Source organism: Castor canadensis, chromosome 1, assembly GCF_047511655.1.
Source record: "Castor canadensis chromosome 1, mCasCan1.hap1v2, whole genome shotgun sequence".
In the NCBI taxonomy this organism is placed as follows: Eukaryota; Metazoa; Chordata; class Mammalia; order Rodentia; family Castoridae; genus Castor; species Castor canadensis.
Window position 1 is genome coordinate 128,511,357 of NC_133386.1, and position 13,046 is coordinate 128,524,402.

The 13,046-nt window shown below is 47.8% G+C and overlaps 1 protein-coding gene across 16 annotated transcripts in view; it reads left to right on the forward strand.

Annotated features, from left to right (window-relative positions):
• The window catches only part of Tenm4 (teneurin transmembrane protein 4), a 2,881,475-nt gene that overhangs the window by 2,170,735 nt on the left and 697,694 nt on the right, over nucleotides 1-13,046 (forward strand). The window contains exon 1 of one of the 16 annotated variants that reach the window (XM_074081904.1): nucleotides 9,346-9,497. The exons of 13 other annotated variants lie outside the window; for them this stretch is intronic. The gene's annotated coding sequence lies outside the window, so the exon portion shown is untranslated. Of the gene's footprint in view, nucleotides 1-9,345; nucleotides 9,498-9,517; nucleotides 10,366-11,810; nucleotides 12,159-13,046 lie in introns of those variants that run through there. 2 more of the 16 variants (XM_074081877.1, XM_074081894.1) reach the window with 2 other exon arrangements.

The following is a 13,046-nucleotide window of genomic DNA, read 5'->3' on the forward strand; positions in this document are numbered from 1 at the left end:
AACTGCAAGCTTACAGGAAATGTAAGACAGAAAAGAACATGCTAACCCACAAAAGGAGGCACAATCAGTAATCAGGCTGTGGACAGCTGTGCAGAACAAACAAGAAGCAAGTAACAGACCAGTAAGGAGAAGATAAATACACGGCAGAAAACCTGTAGCTCAAAAGGGACTTTAAGAGCGCTAACCACCAGTGGCAGTGTATGGGTGTGTTTGGATAATGACACAAACAAATAAGCTGGCAAAAGCGATTTATGAAGCAGGACAGTTTCAATGATGACTGGATACTTGATGAGATTGCAAAATTACTGTTTTTAATGTAAAATATATTGCAGTTATGTGTTGTTTTTTTTTTAAACAGTGGGATCTACTGAACTATTTATGGGCAAAATGAGATGGTGCCTGGAATTTCCTTCAAAATAGTGTGGATGGGGGTCAGTGCGGGGAGATAAAACAACACGGGATGTGAGTCAATAAGCACTGAAGCTAGACCATGAGTGTAGTCAACTCATCCATTTTTTCATTTATTTGAAACTTTTCATATACATGAAAGAAAGTTCATAAAAACATTTATTATGAATCCTTTCCAAGCTCATTAAATATCCTTCTATACCTTGATCTCTAATAGCTGTACGATAGCCTGTCATACCATCCTTTACCACAATACATTATCATATGCTAATTGGTTAATAGATTGTTTTCAATTTACCTGTGTTGCTACTCACACTCAGGAAATCCTTTCAGAGAATTCTTTGAGTACCATGATTATTTTCTTTGATTAACTCCATTGAGCATAGATATATAGAGACTGTAAATTGAAAGCCCCACACAACAGAAGACTTTTGGTAAATATTACTAATTTCTCTTTTAGAAATGTTACACCAATACATTCCAGTGCAGTGAGTATAGGGAGAGGAACTGCTTTCTGAATATTGTTCTTTTATTTCTCATTTGATAAGCAGAAAAGAAACAACCCCAAAGCTCGGTACTATTGTATCTTGCACTTGGAGTTCTTAGTGAGTTGAACATATACTGTACTTCTAGCTTTGTACTATTTTGGTAAATTAGCTTTTTAGGTCCTTTTCACACTTTCCTATTGAGACATCTTTTTCTTACACATTTGGATAACCTTATTTTGTATTAAGGATACTAGCATACTTTTTCATGCATGTTTCAAATACTTCAGAAATATTTTGGATTTTTTTATTTATGTCCTAGATTTTAAATATACAAATATTTTAAATTTTCACATGGTCAAATTTGTTAATATTAGCCTTTATGACTCCATCCTTTCAATGTCATCTTTTCAAGGTCTTCTTTCTTCTCCTCCAAAATTATGTACTTGTCACCTCTGAATTCTGGAATTTTTATTTTTGTTTTTACATTCAGTGTGAATGTTTACTTATTTATTTATTTATTTATTTTAACTACACTAGGGTTTGAACTCTAGCCTCATACTTGCTGTACAATTTGAGCCAAGCCCTTAGCCCTTTTTTACTTTCATTTTTGGATAGAGTTTCATGCTTTTGCCCAGAGCTAGCCTCAAGCTGATCCTCCGGATCTCCCCCTCCTGAGTAGCTGGGATTACAGATGTGAGTCACTGTACCCAACCCCAGTGTGAACAAAATTTTTAGGGATGCTATAAAGAGCAGACTCTCACTGCCTGCTACTCCCCAGTCACTTCAGCATATAAGTGGAATGTTCAACTTTTCCCAACTGATTTTACTTTCCCTTCTTCTGGCCTGCTTTGTTTAAGAATCAACAGATTTGAGAGACATAATATAATTTAGTTTACTCTTTTAACATTTATGACCAGCTACTATGAAATTTAACTTATGTTATTTGCTGGAGATTTATTTAAATGAATATTATACTCACTGTGATCCTTGTGGTTGAATTCATATGGTATCAATAGCATACCTATATGATGAAATATTATATAACTATGAAACAGAATGAGGAATATTTATGTACACACACACACATATGTATCCATTTCTAAGATACATTCACTGTACATGACAAAAGTAAGTAAGAAGCAGAACAGAATAGTGTTTAAGTTCTATAGTCCCATAGGCTGTTAAGACATGGAAATATTGGACTGCAATCTGAATTGGGAATAGTAATACAATTACTTTTACAGGGGTTTTATTGTAAGGATTAAAGTTTTGTCTGCTGCACAGTTTACATCACCATCATTAAAATCACCCCACAGTATCATCATTGACAATTTAGCAGAAGCCCTTGTTGTAGCTTTTTCATTTGCTGTGTTGGTTTCATCATTATTATCTCAGCCATGGCACTCTGGACTGGTACATAGTTCTCACAAAGGCTGCAGACTTCTAAAACTAAGAAATGGCCCTGGCTTACCTTTCCAGAAGAGCAGCGCCTGCCACCTGATCCTCTGTGTGTGCTACATGAGTGGCAAGGAGGCCCGTTAGGCAAAGGAGGAGAAAAGACAGGATAGGACTTGGCAGGGAGGGAGGCCTCAGCTGAGAGGCATCTTTTTGGAGTGTGTCACTTAACATCTAGCAGGAAAGAGAAGAGCTTTAGGAAAACTCCTTACTAGGAGAGCAACGCCACCAGAAAGAACACATTCTGCGGTGATGTCAGTGACTACCGTGCCTCTGCACTGTGAAAGTTGGGCCGACCCTCCTGGGCAGGATGCTTCCATCACAGTTTTGCCAGCTCCTCACCTTTGACCGCAACAGATGCTGGTATTTTCCTATCCGTGTTTTTCATGCTATCTGGGAGCAAATGTCAGGGGAAGGACACAATCTGACATCAGAACCATTATGTGCTCATCTGAATCTCAGCCCCAACGCCCGAAACACATGGCCTCAAGGGCAGACAGTATAGTGTTGACATGGAGATGGATTGAATTCAAGTCAAACACACAGCTCTCACAGGCATGTATGTACATGTGCTTGTAGGCTCTCTACTGCGTAGGAGCAGTGGGAACCCACACGTTCCTCTGCTCATTTCACAAATATTAACTAGCACCTACTATGTGCCAGGCTCACAAGAGTGACCAAGGCATAGCTGGTCACTCCACTCATGTGACTTACACCTTACATTACAGCTGGGAAAATGTTTTTTAAAAATAAAACACCTACATAAATAAGCAATTGCAGCTTGTAAAACATGCAAGGAAGGAAATAAAATAGAGTGCAATCATCAAACAAACCATAAAATGTACTGCAGTTCATGGAGAGTCACTTTATTATTAGCATTAATTCCATCCATTTGTCGGTCCATCCATCATCCCATCCAATGCAGTATGGTGGTGTAGAGCAACCCAAGCTGGGATATATCTTCAGAATCTAGTAGGATGTGATCCCCAATAATTTGCTTAGCTTCCCTAAGGCTCAGTTTTTTCACCTGTAGAATAGGCATAATATCCACCACATTGTGTAGTGCTACAATTTAAATGAGTTAACGCCCTTTGATCAGCCCCCAGCACGATGCTCAGTGCAGGCTAGGTATCCTTATTACTGGCATCCATTTCTTCGTTCAGTGAAGGAATATGTACCAAGAAGCTGTAAGAGTCAGATACCCTGCTATGCAGGAAGGAGAACAAGACCCAACCATCTTCCAGGAAGAGAATATTTATGGTGAACCTAAGCAGAGATGCTCCCTTCATTTGCTAACATACCATTCAAAAGTCATTGCTTGTCCCTCAAACACCAGCTCCTAATTCCCAGAAGACAGAGAAAACAGCTAGCATGTTAGACAAAACCTCACCATCAGACAGCTCACAGGTTAGACTGAGTCAGCCTGCCAGAGACTAATCACTGCACCCCTGGGCTTGTAAAAATGGCTTGTGCTGGGAAAGGTTGGGAATTCTGGCCTGCTAAATTCTAGTTCTGATTCTGCTGAGCCAGCAGCATACAGAGGGTGAGACCTCAGTTTGCTCACCCTCCTTCCTTAGTTCTCACAAGGATTCTGCAGGCAACACTGGTGGAAGCCCCAGGCCACACAGAAGGCACTCCAGGAACTCTGTTGTTGGTTTAGTTCTAGCCCTGCTCAGTCTTTTTGGCCTTATCTGATTTCCCCTTCTAACTTGAAAACTGGAAGTCACATAATCCTGGCCAGTGTGGGTGGAGGATTGACTGAATCAACAGATGTGGAGGCTCTGTGAAAAGGTGAAAGGGCTCCTGTGTGTACCGTGTGAACATTTCAGTGTGATGAGAAATCAGGGATGCATGGGGAAGCTTACCATACAGCTATTTACAGCAACCTTTCCAAAGACAGAACATCCTGCCATGGACTTTTCTTACCGTCTAATTGTGAGAGTTTGCTGGCACTTATCAGTGGGTGTCTAAATTCTATGTGACCAGCTTTTGTGTGTGAGGTAGGATCAGACAGCAGGCGGGAAGCATTGCCCCTTGCCCTCTATGTCTCCTTGCTTAAAATACTTACTTCCTGAAACAATTTGATAGCAACTGCTGGACTCTCAACAAAAGTATGTTTTTGCGAATAAACATGTTTCCTAATTAAAACTTGCCCTTTAAAGACTCACATTTTCTTGGCCCCACTCTGTGTTTTCTTTTCCTTATAACATACCACAGAATCAATAAGGGCAATGCAAACATCTTTAAAATATACAGTTTTAACAACTCTAATAACCAAGCAGCCTCTATAAGATCACCCTCACCCCTCTTCAGCCCAGCTGATAATTTCCCTGATTTGTTAAATGCCTTGGTATTTTGCTCTGGAAGATAAAGTTTGGAAGGCAGTTTCTGTTCAAGGGAGTGGGAAGGGCCCATTGAAAAGGGCTAAAGTGGAAGGGAGTGTGTCACAGCCCTGCTTTTGTTTTTTTAATGACAGGTTTTAATTCTTATTATGAAAGTAAGGAGTGCTTATTGTAGGAAAGTCAGAAAATGCCAAAAAAAAAATAGAAAGAACAAAATATGTATTTCTCATAATCCCACTGTTAATGGCTGGCAAGCTTTATTTTTCAGATTTTTCTCCAAGTGGAATTTTATATAATTACCAATTTTGAATTCTTATTTTTTCTATAACATTGACATTTTCTGTGGCATTAAAAACTCGGCAAAAACATACTTTAGAGTGGCCATGTAATATTCCCATAAAGGCTGTCCCCAATTTACTTATCCTGCTTGAACTTTCAGGTTGTTTCAGTTTTGTTCCCATTATTCTAAACAATGTAGTACTCTCAGATCCAGGCTCTGGGGAGTAAATGTAGCTGGATCTGTGGACAGCTACAGACTGAAGTTTGCAGCTGTTGCCTCTGTCCTGGAGCAACCATACAGAAGAGTCTCAAGTTAGCTTAGAGAGTTAAATTATAACACAGTAACAAGGGGCCTTATTTTTCCCTCTAAAGCCCACTCTTCCTCCTGAATTCTCTCTATACTGCAATGAATGGTGCCACCTCCCAGCAAGATCTCCAGGTTGGATGCACTTTGACTTCTTCTTGCCCACCCAATCCAATCAGCCATCCAAGTCTGCACTTTGTCCATACTAAGGTCTCTCAAATCTCTCCTCCTTATCCATCTTCATGGCAGCTACCTTACTTTACCTAAATGACTTGCTGGTTCCTGTCTGGTTTTCCTAAACTACTCCCATTCATCCATTTCTTCACCCTGCTACCAAGTCATCTTTTTTTTTCCGTCTTTTTCAAATGTACTCAAGATCACATACCTGCTCTACTTAAAAGTCTTCAATAGTACCCGACGTCATTCTATTGCCAGAAAATGAGCTTTAGGGAACTTTGGATCCTTGGCTTCCTGCGCTTCAGTCTTCAGTCCTATTTACTACTGTAAGCAGCATCCAGACACCCTCCTCATGCCCAGCTCTGCTGCTGTGAGTATATCGGCTTTTGTCCATGTTCCCTCTTCTGAGAAAGCAGCTCCTCTCCCTGCGTGATCCAACTAACTTTCTTGCTTTCAAAGTTCCACTGAATGTCACCTCCTACAGGAAGTCTTCCTTTACCCCGAGGATTAGGCTACACATACTTCTGTGTTTATACTGTACCCATTCCTTAAGCAGATGCTCTCTAAACCCAAATCTCTCCTGATTCTTTTTTTTTAATATCTAAATTCTTCAATTACATAATTCCTAAAAAGGAAGATAGATTTATCAGATTCCTCATTACCACCCAAACTGGGGAATAACAAGGATACATATACTGTACAATCTACAGAGTATTCACATTTTGCCAGTTGCCCATTAACAGTCCAATCCAAGATCACTGGCTGCATTTATTGTCATAACAATTCAACTGTTACTTTAATCTGAAACTGTTCTGGAGTCATCACTTACGACTTTGATATTCTTGAATAGCATGCAATAGTTATTTCATGGAATGGCCTCCATTTGTATTTGTCTCATGTGTCTTGAAAATTAAAATCAGGTTATTCATTCCTGGACGAGATGCCACAGAAATGGCAGAATGTCCTTTCCAGTGGATCACATCAGGGGAGACATGATGTTTATTTGTCACATGTGATATTGACTTTAATCTTTTGATTAAGGTGGAGTCTGCCAGATTTTTGTATTCTAAAGCTACTATTTTCCACCTCTGAAATGATCAGTATCTGATGGGGAGATACTGTGAGGCTATGCAAATACCTTGTTTCTCCTTATACGTTCAGCATCTGGGTCTCAGTTTTCTCATCAGTAGAAGGAGGTGCATGGCCTGAAGTGCTTTCCAAAATTTTCACTCTTAAGGTTTCCTCCACTATCCCCTGTCACTGACCTCGTGTTTAGTTCTTGGGGTACATGTGTCTCTTTTTCTCATTATACACTCATGAGACATAGGCCTCACTTCTCTATGCCTGGAACCCATCACACACCTGCCACTGACTAGGTGGTCAACAAGTACTTGTTAAAGGACTGAATCCAACTGCCAATCATAGCTGGTACCCAGCATTTGAAGACTGTAGAGAGGCCACACAGTTGATAAATGCTATCCAAAGGCAGAGACTTGACATTTTAGTCAGTCTCAGAGGGTTTGTCACAGGCCAGTGTCTGCTTATCATGAAGATTTTAAAAATAGATCGAACCTAGTGTGAGGAAATCTCCAACTCACTCCTAACCCCAATTCCTGCCTCTCCACAGGCCTCAGGAGATGTTGAAAGGGCACCCAATATCCCAAGTTTATAATCTAAGATGGCTCTGTAACCAGAATGTGGTAACCAGATAGACAGTTTCCAGAACACAAAGTGAGGCTTTCAAAATAGCCTATCCCTCCTTTCCCATTTGCATGAAATTAACGCTGTCATATTTCCTTCCTAAAGTACTTGATAAAAATACAATTTAGCAGAAGATCAGAAGGAAGTTTTAAAGGGGGCATGTCAGAAGCAAGCTAACATGAACTGAGCATACATGCTTAGTGCTTTCTTTCCATTGGTTTTCCTTTAAATCCTCAGCATACTCCTGAGGTAGATATAATCCATTTTACAGATGAAAACATTGAGGCTGGGTAAGAGGAAATGGCTTGCACTGAGTCCTACAACTAGCATGCAGTAGGCTTGGGGGTGGGAATTTCCTCTCTCCAAAAACCTTTGCAAGTTGCCACTGTTCCAAGCTGTCTTTCCTATGTTATTAAAGTGCCTTCGTCTTGGTAATGTGCTGGCGATCACGATCCAGACACACAGGGACAGAAATCTCTTGGACCACGTTGATAGCAGTTTTTTTCAATGATTGTTATCACGACTCAGTAGCTGTTACCATGGTTTTGGGGAGTTGTCCAAGGAGGGCCTTTCTTTGGGCATCTTATATGCCTAAGGAACTCAAGTGCTCAGCTGTTAATTGCATCTGGCTATGTCGTAGCAGTAACTGGAGAGACCATCTCGGGAACAGTATTGGGGGTGTGGAATAACAATCAGGAGGAAGGAAAGAAGGGAGGCCAGGAGTTCCCAGAGAGAGGTAAGGAGAGAGAGGAGGCTAGACAACGCTACAGAAAGAAGAAGAAAGTCAAAGGGCTACGGAAGAGAACAAAAGGCAGGAGGGAAGTAAGGAAAAGTAGGGACAGGGAAGGAGAAAGTTTTAGAAAGGTGGCGAGAAAGAAAGCAAGGACGGTAAAAAGAGGAGACTGAGAAAGATAGTGAACTGAGAGCTCGAAGAATTGGAGAAAGCAAATGAGATAAAAAGGAAAGAAGAGAGATGGAAAAAGAGGAGAGAAGAGAAGGACACAGAGAGGGAAGACACTGCAGACTGTGGAGAGACTCGGGTGAGCAGAGTGGGCGAGAGGTGGCCCAGCAGAGAAGCGCATCACCTGCGTGGCGCCCCCCCGCGCCGTGGTGCGGGCCTGCTCCAAGCGCCTGTGCGCCAGGGCTCGCCGGCCTCGTGGATTGGCTCCCGCCTCCCATTCATGTAACCTGCGTGTGCGTGTGCGTGTGAGTGCGTGTGTGCCTCGCTCGCCCTCTCTGTGTGTAAGAGAGCGAGGGTGGGGGACAGAGGCAGGCAGGCGAGCAGGCAGGGAGGGGACGAAGGGGCGGGAAGCTATTAAACACACTCACACACACGCGCGCGCACACCCCCGCCCCAGCCCCCCAGAAGCCTCGGGATTGCAGCTGTTTCATGTGGGGCAGCAGTGCTGGCAGGGACGCCGGCCGGGAGCGGCCGGGAGCGGGAGCCGGGCGTGTGCGCGCTGCTGGAGGCTCGCTGGGGCTCCGCTCCCCGCGGGAGCTATTGTTGGTCTCGCTGGAGCTGAGCGCAGAGCCGGGACCTGCTCCTTCCCGGGCACCCCGCTCGAGCTCGCGGAGCCGAGGAGCCGCGCCGCCGAGAGCGAAAGGAGCCACCGGCGCGGCGCCTTGCCTCCTTGCCGCCCTCCTCTCCGCTTCCCCGGCGGTGGCAGCCTGCAGCCACGGTAAGGCGGCGTGATCCGCTCTACGGAAAAGCGCCTTGGGGACCGCGGAGGCGCCTCGCCAGCCCTGTCGCCCCTCTGCGCTCGCAGATCGGGGCAGCTGCCGAGGGCTCCGGGAGACGTTTCTGCTCCCTTGGCCCGCACCGAGGGAGGGAGGGAGACAGACGAGGGCGCGGGTGACCGGCAAGGCTAGCGAGCTTGGAGCCCAGAGCCGCCGCAGCCCCTGGAGCCTGGGAGCTAGTGTTCCGAGAGAGCAGAGATGAAGGCGCGTGTCCCCGACTCTGGACGGCGGGTGAGAGGGAGGCGGCGCACCCAGGTTCCTCTGCCGCGCTCCGCTCCCCTTCCCCGCCATGGCCCAGTCGCCCGCAACCCCTCTGCAGACCCGCCCGCCCCAGACTCCCGGCGGGCTCTGGAGGAGCCCGCGAGGCGGCGCCGGCCTCCCGCGCTGCAGCCTGCCGTGCGGAGCGAGCGCCGGCTGCGGCGGCTCCGTGCGCGCTGCGGTTGGAGCCCAGAGCCCCGGGACGCGACCCCAGCCCCGCGCCCTCAGCAACCCGCCCGGTTTCCGCCTCTCCTCGCCGTCCGCCGGGCCGCGGTGTTCATGATCGCTTCGGAGCGAGTTGAGGCTGCAGCCGCCGGGTGGACGCCCTGGGGGCTCCCGGGTTTGAGTGTGAGTGTGTGTGACTACTTGCACCCCAGCTTTGGGAAATGTGCTCTGTGTTGAAATGTGATCATCGAGTTCCTCAGTCATTTTCCTCGCGATTTAAAAATGTAGTCTTTACATTGGATTAGCAGACAGGAAGGTGGTGGTGCGGAGTGTATTGGTGTGTGTGTGTGTGTGTGTGTGTGTGCGTGTGTGTACGCAACCGAGGTATACACAACCAACTACTTCGGGGAAGGGTGGGGGATGGTTCAAATAGTGAGTCCTTCTTGGCGAGTTGGTAGAGTGGGCTTCGGGCCGCTGCCCGCCTCTTCCCTCCCCTGCCCCCGCCTTGGCGAGGTTGGAAAGTACTAGAAATTCAACTGCGTGGTCCCTAACTTTGGAAATTGGCTCCCCTTTCAGGGGAGACGTTAAGGCGATTTCTGCACCCATATGGGTGAGACTTTTAACTGTTCAGCTGAGTGTGAAGCCCCCATGAGAACTCTGTCAGTCCCCCACCCAGTCCCCATCTCCGCCCCCTTCCCCCCTGGCGAGAGGGTTTGTAGAGATGCAGTTAACCATAAGCCACCAACGCTGCGAAAGGGGCTCAGGGAGACAGCCACGGTTTGGCCGGAACTTGTGCGCACACTTGGCGTGTGACTAACCCGAAAGATCACCCTGCTGCTTTGTAGAAGACGCCCGTGGGGAACCCGTTCGAGATCGCGAGCCCGGGGGCCAGAGGGTGCCCATGTACTGAGCGTGAGGCCATGCACCAAGGGATATCTGCCGAACAGCGTCTCGGGCAATTATATAAGCTACTCCAGTGATTGCCCAGAACTGTGATGCGAGCACTCGGTTCTTGAAAGACATGCCTGAAAGTTTTCCTGCTTTGGGGAGTGTAAGTACCCTTCTCCACTTCGGTAGTGAAGAGCTGGGGAAGCCTTGTAGTACCAAGGCGCTCACTTCTGCAGTGGGCGTTGTTCGGTCCCCCAAAACTGGTTATCCAGACGCAGGGATTGTGTGGGTGTGGATGCTGGATTGATCGGGAAGAGGAACCGGTCAGACCTCAGGTTCTTGGAGTCCCTAACCTCCCTCTTGTGGGTGTTGGAAGGCCTGCCTACCAAGGTAGCGCGTTTTAGTAAAATGACTGTTCTGGGGAGCCCCAAAACTCATCTTGGCTTCTCCAGGCGCCCCTCCCCGTCTTTCACACCCAGCGCCCTTCACGTGTTTAGAAACTAGTCCGCGTTGCCTGGTCCCTTCTGGTGATGGCCAGGCGCCCGGGTCATCCAGGCCCAGATTGACAGGGGTGAGGGGAGATCAGGAAGTTGAGTGCTGGCACCATCGTGTGCCTTTCCCAGGTTTCCTGGGCTAGCTGGCGTCCATGGGGTTGATGGCATGGGAATAGGTGCTGGGGATGACTTCCGTCCCATCGCCTTCCTCCTGCTTTTGCTTCTGTTGCGTTTATTTTCCCCATCTCGCTGCCTCTTTTCGCCGCCGCAGCCTGTAGCACGTTGATGGGCTGTGATAGGAACCACAGTAGGAGAGTGTTTTAAAATCTTGGTTTTCGCCTGTAGAAGGATAGGCCGCCCCAGCCCTGACAGAGCCCTGCGGAAGGCTGAAGCCTGGAGCTTGGTGACCCTGAATTCCTTCCCCGAGAGTCCGAAGATGATAGTGTGCGTGGGTGGGGAGTGTTTTGTTTTGCCTCATTGCAGCGTCTTGAATCCCCGCATCCCTCTTCTCCTGAAATCCTGGGTCTGTCTGAGTGTATTCAGAGCTGTAAAATAAATCCTCCCTCGCGTAGACCTGTGGGGCCGTTCAGATTTCCTACCGCTGCCATAATCCTAACAATGCGATAGCAAAGCCAGTGTTCGCCTGGGAACCCCAAGTGCTGGCCGGCCGCGCCTTGACCTTGCTGGAGGCGCCTTTACCCAGGCTGCCAGAGGGCTCGGGCCACAAGACGCGGGGATCCCGGAAGGAGGAGGGCGCCCTGGAGGCCGCTGGGTTCGCTTCTGGGTCAGGGCGGGAATCGGGTCGCCGCCCGGCGGCTGGGGGGAGGGGGATGGGCTCGGCGGCAACCTGTTTCCCTGCACGCTGTGCCTCCACCCCATACCCCGGCTTCCTACCCCCAGCGCTGGCCCCACGTGGCCCGCCTGCTCGCCAGCCTCCTGCAGTCTCAAAGGAAGCGAGTGTCTGAGGTTGATCGCGGACCCTTAACGCTCTCCCATCTTGGGCTGGGCGTCCCGAGCTTCAGGCTCCTTGGTGGCCAGAGCAGCGGTTAGAGACTGGGGGTGGGTGGGGGTGCTGCCGAGTGGGCGGGGCCTGGGCCAAGAAACCCGAGCTGAGACCGCTACGTTCCAGGCAGGGTTCCAGCCCAGAGCGCTGCAGGGCTGGGGTCCCCATTGCGCGCCCTCCGCTCCACTCGCGGACCCCCTTTTTCGAGATTCCCCGGCGAGCTCTGGGCTCCTTGTCGTTTGGCTTTCCCGGGAGCTCTCCTTGCCAAAGTTAGGAGGGGTGTTTTTACAGGTGGTAGCAGTGGGAGCAAGTTTTCTATGTATGCGTTGAGTGTGTGTGTGCGCGCGCGTGTGTGTTGGGGAGGAGAGGAAGGTTTGCGGCGAGGCAAGACAGCATGAAAACGGGATTCCCCTCCGTCTAGGCTCTATAAGGGAAAGATAAGAGAATCCGTTTGCTCCGGTGAGTGTAAGGACGGGAAACCTTTTCATCTAGTGAAATTGGACCAATCCGAGCTGACTGACCGCTTGTCTGCTCTCAGCGGTGCCCTCCTGCAGTAGGTTCTTGTGAAGGTTTGGGAAACTGAATGTCCCTGGGTTCTTACGCAGGACATTAGACATAGATGTTCCTGGTGGTTTTATGCGGCTAAGTCAAGGGAGGCTTTTATTCCCAGCGTGTGTCTTTAAGTGAAGTGGAAGCAGGGTGCAGGGTGACTTGTGAAATCGCCATCTTCTGGGGTGGGGAAGCCATCAGAGATGGAGTGCCTCCTTTACTAGAGATTTGCTGGATTCTTTGGCTGCCAACAACCTATTCTCATCAAGGCCTCTCTTTGGGGGTGAGGGTAGGATGAGGGGTCAGTCCTTGTCCCAGTGCTTAGCCTAACGATGAACCATGGTTGGAGGGGGGGACGGGGGAGAAGCAGTTCTAGTGAATGGAATGATCTGGATGTGTGAGCAGATGTTCAGCAGAAGTGGTAGTGGACGGTTTTGGGTTCTGAGAACTTTCAAATAGACTTAATTCTATTTGGTATAATCGCTTCCATCTTTGGTTGTTTTGTGGGAGTAAGTTGTGGGATGTGACTTTAAACCCTTGATTTATTGGGATGGAATCATGGCTATCTGGCTTTAGGCAAGTTGTTTTTGGAGGCTCAGTTCTCTCCCCTGTAAAATAGGACAATATTGTCTAGTTTACAACATTGTAAGCATTAGCCTCCATAAAACCTCTGGCACAGTGGGCCCTTTGCGGATGCTAGTTCCCTTCTACCTCTTTCATCCTTTTCCAACAGTGTACATTTGTTGGGTGAGGTTGGGCAGGGAAATCAACAGCCCAAAAAGAACCAGCAACATTGCA